Here is a 14,751-nt window from a genome sequence, read left to right on the forward strand (position 1 = left end):
GATGGTTTAAACAATGTGAACAACAACCGCATTGGAAACAATATCAACAGGGAAACCGCGTACTTCTCGCTTCAGATTGTTGTTTCCTGCGTTTGTCAGGATTAGTTTCATTTCCAAACCAATAAAAAACACTTTTCGCATTTACTTTTCGCATTTACTCTTCGCAAAACTGCAGTAATCTGAGCTGCCTGGGCTTCGGATGGCTTTCGTACATGGAAGCCCACATACTCTCCAGCTTCTGTTGCAATGTGGGCCACCATTTTTTTCTTTCCGCCCCACTCTAGTATTGAAGGAGCTCCATAGTAGGAAGCCTTATCGATAGGTGCCAAGGAATTCATTTGCATTCGCATTCTCATTTTCTGGCCAAACCCTCGTCCCACGCGTGAGAGGTTTCGTGAAGCACCGACTCAAAGATAAGGATCACGACACCGCCGACGCCGATTTTGTGGATCTTGTCTCTGAATGGAGAGGATAAGCTGGACGACGAAGACATGATCTCTGTTCTCTGGGTATGATGAAACCAGATCGCATCTTGTTATTCTTCGACTGTGATACATCTTGAATCCTGTCCCATGTTGTTTTCTCCTGACATTAATCATTGCGTGTTGTTGGTTGCATGCAGGAGATGATATTCAGAGGGACTGACACGACGGCGCTGCTGAGGATTGCACCGTTTGGGGCGGCTCGTCGGGTGTGCCCTGGAAAGGCTCTGGGTCTTTCCACCGTTCATCTCTGGGTGGCCAGTCCGAGGTGTCTTTCGAGATGCTGCACCCAATCAACTCTGAGGAGGAATCGGAGTCCCTCCTCTCTGTCTTTCTTTTCAGAGGCACTGACCCGACGGCGCTGCTGAGGCACTGACACGACGGTGTCCCACTTCTCTGAGTAGGTATCGGTGTCCCTCCTCTCTTTCTTTCTTTTCGTGTTCGAGGTGGCGTCTTCCGTGTTTTGCTTTTCGTTTACAAGTCTGATGGTTTTGTGAATTCTCGAGACTATGCTATTGTCTCGGCTCTGAGAGATTCAATTTTGTAGACATCAAGTCTGGTTATGTTTTCCTGATGTGATTACCAGTAACACTTTTGCGGAGGATCATAATTATACCTATGCACTGGAGTTGTTCAATGCTCCCACTGCTCGTACGTACCCAACTTTCATAGTCCCTGCCGCTCATAGGCGGGGACTTATGTTTTCATTGGACTTGTGTATTAGTTTCTGCCTTGGGAATTGGGCAATGTCAAAAAAATGCCTTTATTTTTATTTTCCATTTCTGCTTTCCTTGTTCATTTAGTTTAGTCTGAATTTTTTCAAGGTATCTCCTTTATTTTTATTTTCCATTTCTGCTTTCCTTGTTCATTTAGTTTATTCTGAATTTTTTCAAGGTATCTCTTCAATTTTCTATTTTGAATTTTGTTTCTGTAAAATCCACTAAAATGACAAACCCACCTTCTACCTGTCATATGCACAGCCTGCAAGAAGTTCCTCTTGCATGTTTAGCTGCAATTACTTTCCAACCTGGGTCCCTTCATTGCTGTGGCCTGTGCTCAATTTCTCAAAATGGGCATCGTTGATTTGGCCTTCCAGCTGCGCACCCTTTACTTCTTTTGTTTAATGGTATGCGAAATTTTTTTTTTTGTTTCTTGTTCAGATGGCAACTGCCAAAGCGTAGGGTAGTTCTTGCAATTCTGATCTGTCTGAGACCTTTACCCTTAATTTTATGGTTCTATAGTGTATGACTTTTTGCATGCTTCTTTTAATTTTAAATCTTTTTCGTAAATTCTGGTACAAGATTTTCTACATTTCAAGCTTCTTGTCATTCATTATTCAGATTTGTGTAGGGGTTTGTAAGCAAGTGCAAGTGTTCAACACAGAAATCCAACAACTGTATCTTTCTTACCGAGCATAATTTGTTTCACCTGTAGGCCCCCATTAAGATTTGCAGGTAGTTTTCTGAATTATTTTCATTTACTTGCTTTAGAGTTCCATTCTATGCAGTTATGAAAGAGTCATTTTGTTCTTTCTCTATCAAATGGCTGAGCAATCTTTATTACCTTGTATTGTTTGTGTGTGGTCTCACATGTTTTACAGTAGGCATCTTCCTATTTTTGCTGGTTTTTAGGAGCTCCCTCAGGATTCATTCCCTGAAACATTCTTTGACACCAACCTAGTTCCTCGACCATTCTGTAGAGCTAACCTTTGCATTCTTCCCAAAACCCTTAATTTCATAACAATAAATTTTATGGTTTTATAATGTTGGGGCTTTAATGGTTCTTTTAAATTTTAATCTGTGCATGCTATGACTTTGCCTTTGGAAATAACCATGTGAAAAGCTCCACATTTGATTCTATTGCAGTTTTTTTTTACACTTGTTATTTCTTTCTAGTAATGGAGAGTTTCTGAACCACAACTTCATATATTTCTAATGAATCTTAACATACATGTCACTGCCTTAAATATGTGCAATCCGCAATTATAGATGCCATTTTTCACCGCTACAAGCTGGGAACATATTGTTCTCATGTGCATTCCCTGACTTCGAACAATATCTTGAGATCCCTGCTTCACCAAGACTGAATAAACATTGAATGAAGAAGCTTGAGCAGTCCCCTACCTTGAATGCTTCACTGACTGACTCGACATGGCTCAGGGTATGTTGCTGATGTTAACTGTATCAACTACACCTCATTTCCATAATAATGTAGATGCACATAGCTCAAAAGCCTTCCTTGTATGTCTTTTTCTACAGTAGATTATTGTAGAAGTCTTCTCAATCAACAACAGGCAACACCACTAGACCTATATTAATCATGCATAACGCCAATGCTGAAGTGTACATAACCCTGCAACATGGACAATAATAATACAGATTTAAGCAGTGACATGGGTGAATACAAGCTAATATCAATAATAGAGATTTTTAATGCACCCATCCAATATTAAATCTATTGCAAGAGAAGCATGTCCATTCAACCATTCATACCTCAAGGAGAATTACAAAAAAATATTATGCATTCCACAGTAGCAGGTCTTTCCAACTGGCTTCTAATGCTCCAGAAAAACATATCAGTTTTGCGAGCTGCAGTAGAAGGATTTTCCAGAATATGCAATAACAGAGTGAGTTTTTTTTAATGAATGTGAAGTGAGCAGTGATTTCTCATGACATTCTATAAATTCTAGTGAGCAAATTTATAAGATCTATGAGCAGTTCCACGTTGTCTTAGCTCTGATTTATTGGAGCATTCTTTGCTTCCATTAAAAGCCTTCTCCAAAAATCCATGTCGGGCTTGTTCTTTCATTGCTACAAATAGTGTGACCATGTTTCGATAAGGTTTGATATGTTTTATTCAAAATACAATTACAATGACTAGAAAAGTTCATTAATCGCTACAATTTGGAAGATGCTCATAAATTAATGTTTCCAAGACATCCAAAATCTCTAAGGCCAATTTAAGTTTTCAATTCAATCCCCATTTACACATGGTATCCGCAATATGCAAGACCTACTATACCTTGGTGTTTCTAAGGCAAGTCATTAGGCTTTGTGAACATAGGAGGTTGTCAAGACTTCCTTGTCCAATCATTTGATTTAGTTATTAGAAGAGGAAGATATTTTCTATGGTAGGCTGCCTAAGGTAATGAACTTGGTCAACTAACATATTATGGAATCATGAATCATCACATCAAGAGCAGAGCATCAATGCAAGTAACTCAAGTACAATACGCCATTACTGTCTCTACTTACATAGGAGGGTTATTTATTATGGAGTTCATTATAGCTAAAAATAAAAGATTATTCGACCAACTTTACTATTAGATATTTTCTAATATGACAGGTCAGTTTTATAATTCATGATTTTAGCCACCCTAATCAATGCTCGAGTGCAAGGAATCAGACAATTACAAGCAATGAGTTTGATGTCTCTGAGCAATACACCGAATGAGTGATGTCATTAAGACATCTCTGGATGGATGTGCATAGTTGTACCTCTTAGAGAATGATTTACAGCTTCTAATCTAGTACAACTTTATTTGTTTTTCAAAAATAGAGCATGCTTTAGGGTGATCTCAAGTTCTGAAATTATTACTCATACTTCAATTAAAATTTTAAATGCACTTCCTAAATATATGCCTGATGAAAAGAATCTTCATGTAAATTCCTCCTTATTCACCATAGCATATTCCTCAAATTGGCAGTGTTAGCAACCCTAATCAATACTCAGGTGCAAGGCACCAGATATATTTACAGCAATTAGTTTGAATTCTTTGACCAATACATGAGATTGAGTGATGCCATTGAGACATATCTAGATGGGTGTGCATCTCTATACCTCTCAAGAATGATTTATAGCTACTAATCTAGTACAACTTTATTTGTTCCAAAAATAGAGCATGTTTTAGGTCGATCTCAAGTTCTCAAATTATTGCTCATTCTTCAATTAAACTTTTAAGTGCACTTCCTAAATATATTCCTGATGAAAAAATGCTTCATGTAAATTCTTCCTTATTCACCATAGCATATTCCTCAAACTTCTAGTGTTAGCCACTCTAATCAATGCTTGGGTGCAAGGCATCAGATATTTATAGCAATGAGTTTGATGTCTTTGAGAAATACACAAGATTGAGTGATGCTATTGAGATGTATTTGCATGGGTGTGCATATTAACAACTTCTAATCTAGTACATCTTTGCTTGCTTTTCAAAAATAGAGCATGCTTTAAGGTGATCTCAAGTTCTCAAATTATTGCTTATGCTTCAATTAAACTTTTAAGTGCATTTCTTAAATATATGCCTGATAAAAAGAATCTTCATGTAAATTGCTCCTATTCACCATAGTATATTCCTCAAACTGCTAGTCATAGCCAACAAATGATTTTGAAAATAATTTTTCTAAAAACCACCATAGAGCAGTAATAGTAGAAATAATTTAAAGTTGTCTGTATTTGATTTGAATTGTTACAAATATCTACCATATTCTAATAGATTTCTTAACTTTTATATTATACATATTTCAAATTCAACAATCATAATTAGATGCATCTTATAACACATGCATTATGTACGTACCTCTCAAAGAATGATTTATATCTTCTAATCTAGTATAGTTTTATTTGTTTTTCAAAAATAGAGTGTGCTTTATGGTGATCTCAAGTTCTCAAATTATTGTTTATCCTTCAGTTAAACTCTCAAGTGCACTTCCTTATTCTAGGCAATATTAGTTTTAACTGCCACACATGACTACTGTAGTTTTTCCTATCTATTATCTTTGTCAGTATTAAGGCTCCCTAACTCATATGTGCTATCTAATAAAACTCACTAAGGATCTCACTTATTTTGTAGGTTGTTCATGCTCCCAATATTTCATCACTCTCTTCATCTGCAACATTTCAGGTAAGTCGTCCATTGCCATAACCTTGCAATTTTTCCAAAATGACATTTCTGTAGATGCTTTTTACATGCATGCTATTCATATTTAAGTTCATTTGTAAATACAACTAAAAAGATAAGTATTCAAACATCTTCTTTCGTAATTGGAACACTTTCTCTAGAATAGCCTTCTATTTGATTAAACCTGATATTTAACAGACAATATGTCACCAAAGAGATCATTCCAAACAATATAGAACTCGCGAACTCCTGTCATAGTTGAGACATATAGTCATCTAAATTAGCTTCCCAACCACATATACTATCAATTAATTAAGCTTTGGAAAATCACCATTGCTTCTATATTAATTCTTTCAACTACACTATTGGTGACTACTTGTTTAACACAATACATGTCTTGGTTCATGGCAAATCCATAATCGATGAGCTACACAATAGAACCATAAGCTATTTCTTGGAATCCCTACACAATGGTTGTGCTACTGCTCTAAGATGGTTACAACATAAAATACACCCATCAATACTATATGACTTTCATGTCGTACATGATCCAACCACCTACTTATGTAGGATGTGATTTTTAGTAGCAAGAACGAATCTAGTTGGTGAAACAAGAAGTTGAGGTGACACATTTTGTATTCATTGGCTAGGATGATGGTTGAAACTCCCTATATTGCTTTGGCCATTAACACATAGGAAACCATATCTAAATTTTCATATATATGCATCTCATCCTCTACTATTGATACTTTTCCATGACACTAATCCAACATCAGGGCACTACAAGCCTCTTTTTTCAAGGAAAAGTTTACATAATTCCCAACAAGACCCTTGACTAGGCATCCCCATTATACATTACACTCGAGAGGACACTTGGAGCATGTCGGTCAAGCTTTAACCAACATTAGCCTCTCCCAACTTAACACATTTAGTGCTTCATGTGGCAAAAGTATGTTTGCTGCCATAGCCTTCCTAGCCAACAATTGGTTTGAAGCAATAGCTTTATAGTTAGTCATTGCTAAATCATTGGCTAATGCTATGAAAATGCAAGATACCATTGCCATGTCACCCTTAAAATAGCTGCAACACCCTCCAACAACAAATCAACATTTTGAACAAATATGAGTACTAATTTCAAAGATTTGTATTCTATATTCTACAAGTGGCCTTGAAGGATCTTAATACTATTTATTGTGGTTATCTCAAATATTCCAGCTAACCATATATGTATGATTGGCATCTCAACAACCACAACCTCATATATACTGCAATTGCCAAGAACTAAAGAGATATATTACCTTAATCTATTTTCCCAATAATTCAGGCCACTATCATTACAGGCCATTAAATGAGGTAGTTACCAATGCTTCTACATCACAAGGTACTTACAACACTATTGTATCAAGCATGCCCAAAGCACAAATTCTAAAAGTTCCTTCAATAAAGTCTACTACCCATCATTCATTATGTTTGATAAACATAGCAATCTGCAACAAGGACACAAACAAAATGCGGGTGGCACAAGATGAACCTATTGCACCTAACAAATTTGCAAATAAAAAACATTCCCCTACATAAGGCGAAAGGAAAATTGCTTTTGTAGGCTGAGGCAACTTCACTACCTTGCTAGAGTTGCACATGCAAGTACCACAAACAATGTAGTTGACAAATCCATTAGGCTATACCTATATAGTCTTTGTGATGTACCCACACAATCATGCTTCAAAAATGCTATGCTTCCACAAGGACATATACAAGGTTGACAATGCATTAGTACATGAATTGTCATATATATCTATTTCAAATAACACAAAGATGATTTCATTAGGCCAAGCTATTTGCAAGTGATGTATAGATTCCGTGACACTTGGTAAAGTGCTTCCCTTTGCATCACCATACAACATGCAACACAATACACAAATCAATTTTGTTCATGGCTTGACCACATTAGAAGAAAGACAAGTCCCACTCCAAATTTTTTTTACACAAATTTGACAACTAGGATACAAAAGAGCACAATATGGATTAAATGGTACAATCATCAATGTGTCAGTATATTTTGATAGAGTCTAGGAAGCATTTCCTAGACAAATGGATGAAGCTAGAATAATAGTTGTTTGACTAAAGCGCAAGTTAGAATATGAAAGTTCTTATGCATAGGGTAATGTTTGGTCTACATGTGTCATACATGTCTTAGTAGAGCTATAAAAAACATCACTATATGTGAAAGAGAACATTATGATCAATAGTGACTGGGAAAGCCTCTTTAACAACAATAAAGAACATAAGCAACAAGACATAGAAGAAGATAAAGATGTAGATGAAATATTAGCTGAATATGATTAAGAACTCATAACTGAATAACTTATTCATTGGTTTAATTATGCACACTTCATCAAAGATCTTGACACAACCATAATTGAATTTGCTTCGTCTAAAGCATGTAGACCTCTAGGTATATTTTAGGATAACTATTCAGAGGAAATGAATTTCCCAACACTCTTCTATGGCTTTTCTCGACCAAGGCATATAAAAAACTTGTACCAAAAAATAGCAAAATGGGAACTCATATATAAGAACAATGATTTTTCCACACATATAACAAATATCTTTTTCAAAGTGATCAAAATCATTATCCACCAAATATTGTCACTAGCATGGGTCTATATATGAGAAGGTGAACTACAAGTGAAAAAGTTAACTACAAAAGATGTACGTAACATCACCAACCTAGAAAGAGTCATAAGATCACCATCAAGGTTTTTCTCTCTAAGGAGCATTTGTACTTCTCCTGATTATTTAGAACACACCAGGAAAAACATATTTGCAATGATTAGACAACTAGGCTCCCCAACTTTCTTTGTAACCTTAACAATTGTACAATATTTTTGGGTCCCACTATGTAATGCATTGCACTTGATGCCCTCTACTATTTGGGACAATGACAATTTAGAATACAAAGACCTAGACTTAAAAATTAGAAGAAACCCAGTGCTTTGCAGTCACTATTTCAACAACAGAATCAACGCATTTTAAAAGATGATGCTAAAGAATCACGAAATATTTGGTGAAGTTTTAGATTACTTCTTTGTAACCAAATTCCAAAACTAAGGAAATGAACACTTTCATTTCATGCTATGGATAAAGGATGCACCCATATATGGAAATTCCCCAAACACTGTCATCAAAACTTCATTGATAAATACATTTCAAGTGACACAACATTATTGGATGCAAATTTGTCAAAAATGCAAACACATCATCATACAAGAACATGCAAAAAATAAAAAATGTCATCTTGTTGATTCAACTTTCCATTGCGCACAATGAGAAGGACAACAATATTAAAGCCCCTAGTAGTCACTACTAAAACCCTAAAAGAAAAAGTGAAAAACATTATCAAACAATTAGAAAAAACAATAAACAAAGGAAACTATGTTTGAGGACTTCTTAGATAATTTCCAAATAAATGAAACAAAATACATCTTGCTATTGCAATCAACACTGACATAGAGAATTGTCCTCCTACAATGACACCCAACTGATATTTGGATAAATCCATTTGTCAAAGAGGTACCCCAATTATGGTATGCAAACACAGATACACAATTTATCTTAGATGGATATGCTACAACATCTTACTTTAGTTCATACATGACCAAGCAAGATTGAACACTATCACTTGCATTTTGATGATTATGAGAGCAATGCACATATGCTTACAATGACAAAGTGTAATTCATTAGAAAATTAGGCAACACATTGCTAAACTATCAATAGAAGTCTATCCAACAAGCCATCCACCTTGTCCTTTCATTGCCACTGCATAAGAGCTCATAGAGAACTATCTTTATCAATACTACACCACCAGATAATAGAGTCCTAATGTTAAAAAGTCCAAAGTTGCTTGCAAAAGAACTAGGCAACTCTAAAAAAATTATGTATATCTTTGCAGTAAACAAGTATATGCATCACCCAACACACTTAGACAACTTATCATTAGCTGAGTACACAATGTTTTACTCTAGCCATACAACACATACAAAAAGAGAAAAAGGTCACTTATCATACACTATGTAAGGTACAACCCACAGATTGATTATGAAAACTATTATTGAGAAAAGTATATACTATATATGCCTTTCAAAAACACTAAACAATAACTATTACTTGGACACCAAATATGGAGTACAACACTCCATGCAAAAAGAAATCTGATCGCAAATATTGAACAAATGTTTACAACACAGGTAGGAACTAAATGGGGAGACATCGAACAAGCTGCAATAGAAACTAACAATGACAACTACCCAAAAATAGACTTAGATAATTAGATGCACAAACAAAACTACCACGACGTTACAAATAGATATGATATGATGGATGACCTTAAACATTATAAAAATGCAAAGTCTACACATGAAACTTGCAACTCTTCACACTTAGAAATTGTACACCCATTCCTCCTTAGTAATGATGAATACTTCAAGTTGCATAGACAATTGAATAGACAACAACAAACCATATTGAAAGATGTATTAATTTCAAAGAAACTTGCACCTCATAAACCATTGTATTTGTTCTTGATAGGTGGCACTAGCACAAGGAAGACATTCATAGCTAAAGTTCTCTTTTAATCACTTATACATATCTATGATAAGAAATTAGACAACGGCCCACTCAAACTCGAGGGTGTTATTGTAGCCTCTACAGGAAAAGCAACATTCAATATAGGTGTCAGAACTACACACTCCATCTTCCACCTAAAATGCAATTTTACAAAGATTTTACCCTTAGATTCAAATACACTAGACCACTTAAGCAAAAGACTTGAACAACTGTAAATCTTGCTCATTGATGAAGCTTCACTCATTGGCTTTAGAATGTTGTACAACATTGATCAAAGACTACCAAAAGAAGCATATACTAACAAAGCCATTTGGAAATATTGATTTAATATTTTGTGTTGACCTGTACCAAGCACAACCTATTTACGATGCTTAGACATTTGAATAGCCAACAATAAATAATGAAAAGCTACCATACACTTTTTGTCTCGACAATGTACTTAACTTTGAACTAAACAATGTTATCAGACAAATAGATGAGCAATTCATCTCCATATTAAACCATGCTAAAACTTCCCAACAAATAGATCATGATCTCGCTTCCATGAATAGAAAATGTTACAAGCTATCTCCGAATGATCCAAGATTTTTTTATTTGTTTCAAAGAAACTTAGTTGTTGACGAACATATTAGGAAATTGCTAAACTATTTTCCAACATAACTTAACATATTCAAAGAAATTGACAAAATAGACATGCCAATTGACCCTAACCATTTCCAAGTAGAGAGATAATCACTACCTAGCATAATATACATCAAACTAGGAATTCTGATTGAAACCCAAGTACTGCATGGATATATTCAATAACCCCACCATTGGAAAATTATAATGCCAAAAGATGTGATCCTTATACAAAAATTCTATTTCACCATATTGGACACCAACACTAAAAATAGCTAAGAAAATGAGGACAACTACAAATATTGGTACAAAGACACAATTCCCTTTCCAACTAGCATGTGCAAAAACTATTCATACAACACAAGGACTAAAAATGGATGCTCTTGCATTTAATCCATATAAAGTCTTCCAGCATGGCCTTGCCTACATTGCTCTATCTGGCATCTGAAATATTGACTTACTGTCTACCTTATGCATGAGCTAGAACATAAAAACTTCAAACTATCCCCAAAAGTAGACAAAGAAATGGACTGACTCCAAATATCTGCCACATGGACTCCTAAATATAGCCTTTCCTCTAAACCACTACACCACTTCATTATAAATTCCTTGAGTACATGAAGCTTCATAATGCATGGTCAAGAAATAGCCCATGACCATGATCTAATGAATAGAATTGTACTATGCCTTCAAAAAACTAGACATAGGACACAAGATCACCTCAAATTTCTCAGCATACATTTCAACTGCTATTTTGCAATGTTCATACATGGGTTATTGACATGTCATGCAAAAACAACTACATCACTACAAATAACAATGTTTGCAAGAAAACATTTGGAATCAATAACCATTGATCTCTTGCATCTTGGAAATTGACTACATGATACCAAGATAACCTATTGAATAGCTTTTTAACGTTATATGAAATGTAATTTTTGGAAGCATTCAACATGAATTCGTGCATTTCCATAGATTCTATTTGACCACTTACAAGCCAACAAAAGAAGTTGGAAGCTCAATAGATCACATTTGGGTTCACAATATTGACATGTCCCATGTGGAATTCACTATACTAGATGCATAGTTGATAGACCATAATTCTGTATCTTTACAATTTCACCTATAACTCACATGAATCAGCAAATTGCATCTCGCACAACAACTTCTTCCTTTTATAACTTTGTCATCAACATTTTATTTGCTGCCAACTGATGCATATGTCTCTAACCAAATGTAATGCAAACTTTCTATTCATCACCCCACCTTATGTGTATTTCTATTTCTTACCATCTTATATTAATGATATGCTAGACATCACAATACTCATTATGCCACCAAACTAAATTGTGCCTTTTCTTTTGTAGAGGACAAGATGCAAGTTCTCTTGCACCTCATTTTGACATCGACTATATGCAGGACTCCAAAAGATAGTCTCTATACCTCATGGCATAGTTGTACAAACTATTATTGTTCCCATGAAAAAAATTAATCTCACTATTCTATGGACAGAACAGGGGCTCAACCGGATCAAATATCAAGTATGTTCGACATTCACACAACCCAATCTGGAAATGTGTTCGAAGATGACATACTAATTGTATATGGCCCTACATTTGCTAAGGACCAACTAAGTTCACCATGATAAAAAATAGCACACTTAGATATGATTGATAGAGAAGGTCAGATGATAATTACTACAAACCTAACAAACAATCTAATTTAGAAATTCATGCCTAAGCTAAAACCAGGCACAAGTGTATGGTTAACAAATTTCTTCATAAAGAAAAAAGTCCTAGTTTGAAAGAGGAGATGTCGCATACTATCTCCAGCTTTGATCAAACACAATTATTGACACTATCAATAGGTTTAAAAAAAAGGAAAAACTCATTCCCAGCACAAAAATAGGAGAGCTATTTAATTCACAAAGCAACTACCTCATTAGTTCATTAGGTGTTTGCTACATGTTCAAGATGAAGAGAAAATTTTAGATAAGGCAATTGTATACTAACTTGTATGTTAACTTCTCTGCATATTATTCCAACCCTCATTCATGAAAATTGCACTCTTTCAATTTATAGTCACTAAAATCTGGTTTTTATTTGCAGCTCTACATTTTATACTTCCACAAAGAAGCATATGCTAGACTAGAGAAACTCCTTGCCAAAACAAGAACACCATTACTCCTCTTAAAAAGTGTCACTGGAAGAAATGGTAAGGACCCATGTGGTTTTAAATCCACCTCTACAACTTTCATTGATGAGTTGAATGCTGAATGTAACCAAGTTGCACTTACTGACCTCGTCTCTGCCATCTTCAAGGTAAATTCTTTAATATATCTTCACTTCTATTACTCCATGTCCTACTTGGAAATAATGTGGTCTAAAGAAGTGAAATTTATTCATATGATACTAAATATATTTACATGGAAATGTAACTCTCTTAACATTTTTTATTTTGCAGGTTACTGGCACACTAAAACCCAAAAATTCTAATTTGTAACCCTATCAACTACGCTACACTATTTGCCACCAACCACCACTACCCTTCCAACTATTTGTGGCCACGTCTTTCCACTGATTGGACTGTGCAACAGTCACAACATTTGCAGAAGAACCCTTTCTCGAATGTGTAATAGAGACTACAAATGAAACTATCGATTGCACTATGCATGGTAAGCTACTACAAGAACAAATTCCTAAACTAGCAAAGATAGCATTTAAGCAATACAAGAAAAATATGTCAACAACGGTCTATCTCATAGAGGTTTCAACATACATGGTACATTTTCATTTGCACTTAATGGCAATATAATCTTAGTTGAAAAGGATCCGAAAAATTTAAGCTCCCCAACCCTATACTATTCTATACCACAATAACTGCAATATTCACTTTATAATATACTACTTCATTTTATATTTTGTTCAAAGATGCAAAGACTATGAAAAGTGAAACCAACTACCTGTACAGAGAACTCAATTCAAATCACTTTGCTTTTGTTGAACCAACTACCTGCAAAGAGAATCTAGTTCAAGTCACTATTCTTGTATTTTGTATCCTGACTTATATTTGTTTTATGTATATAAACGTGCTTGGAACTAAATTTCTCCAATGGTAACAATGATTACCTATTGTACATAACTGCACTATGACCCAAGTAATATTTAAATTTTCTCTTTTTTGAAGCTTATGTAAATTCAAAGCATTTCTTATATAAGTATTTTTTATAATTTGTCTCCATGTGTTTGGCTGTACACTGGTTGCTTGTATTTGATCAAGTAGGGAAAGCGTCTTTGGAATTACACATCTTGCTATTATCACATGCTAGTCTCATTAATAACATATGCATGATTACCTTCTCAAATTTGTATTACCCAACAATGGGAAGTATTTCTTATGAAGGTATTTCTTATAATTTTCCTTAATGGATTTGGATGTACACTGTTTGCTTGTATTTGATCAAGTAGGGAAAGCTGCTTTGGTAGCTTTGTTCATCCCTCTTGAAACAAAGTATAATGTTAGCATCCAAGGCTTATACCTCTCTCATATGCATGATTACTCTCAAATTTGTATTACCCAACAATGTGAAGTATTTCTTATGAAAGTATTTCTTATAATTTGCCTCCATGGATTTGGATGTACATTGGTTGCTTGTATCTGATCAAGTAGGGAAAGCTACTTTGGTAGGATTGTTCATCCCTCTTGAAAAAAAGTATGATGTTAGCATCTAAGGCTTATAGTCTATGGAGTGATTTACCCTCACTACCTCTCATGTGCCTAGAGTAGTTGAATCTTTTCAAGTACTAAATTCTATGAAATTAGGATCAATAAGTTGGCACCATGGTTCTCACCTATCCACATTGAAATGCTTATTGTTTTCTATTTCTATTGAGTTCCATCATTCTCTCATCTTCAACTTGCAAAAGAACTAAAGCTGTGTGCTGACTAAGAACATTTGATCCATCTTTTCCATGAAGCCTGCCACAGGAAGGGATTAATGCTCAGGCAGGGACTAATGTTGCACGCAACACTTGTTATGCTTTATTAATAATAATAGTGTGAGTTTAGGCATAATTCTTCATTGTTTTCTTCTTAATGACTCATTCTATAGATAAATCATGT

At 34.9% G+C, this 14,751-nt stretch overlaps 1 long non-coding RNA gene across 3 annotated transcripts; it reads left to right on the plus strand.

The window, feature by feature from the left end:
• Positions 1-354: 354 nt before the first annotated feature.
• LOC149560816 (uncharacterized) lies at positions 355-13,859 on the plus strand. 3 transcript variants are annotated; one of them, XR_016363385.1, is made up of 5 exons: positions 355-509; positions 623-886; positions 5,332-5,382; positions 12,738-12,950; positions 13,093-13,859. It is a non-coding gene; the product is annotated as an uncharacterized LOC149560816 (long non-coding RNA). The 3 variants fall into 3 exon arrangements; XR_016363384.1 differs by having other exon boundaries at positions 623-882; XR_016363386.1 differs by lacking the exon at positions 5,332-5,382 and having other exon boundaries at positions 623-882.
• Positions 13,860-14,751: the final 892 nt, after the last annotated feature.

Source organism: Cupressus sempervirens, chromosome 4 (assembly GCF_028749045.1).
Source record: "Cupressus sempervirens isolate cs-2001-9-10 chromosome 4, ASM2874904v1, whole genome shotgun sequence".
NCBI classification, from domain to species: Eukaryota; Viridiplantae; Streptophyta; class Pinopsida; order Cupressales; family Cupressaceae; genus Cupressus; species Cupressus sempervirens.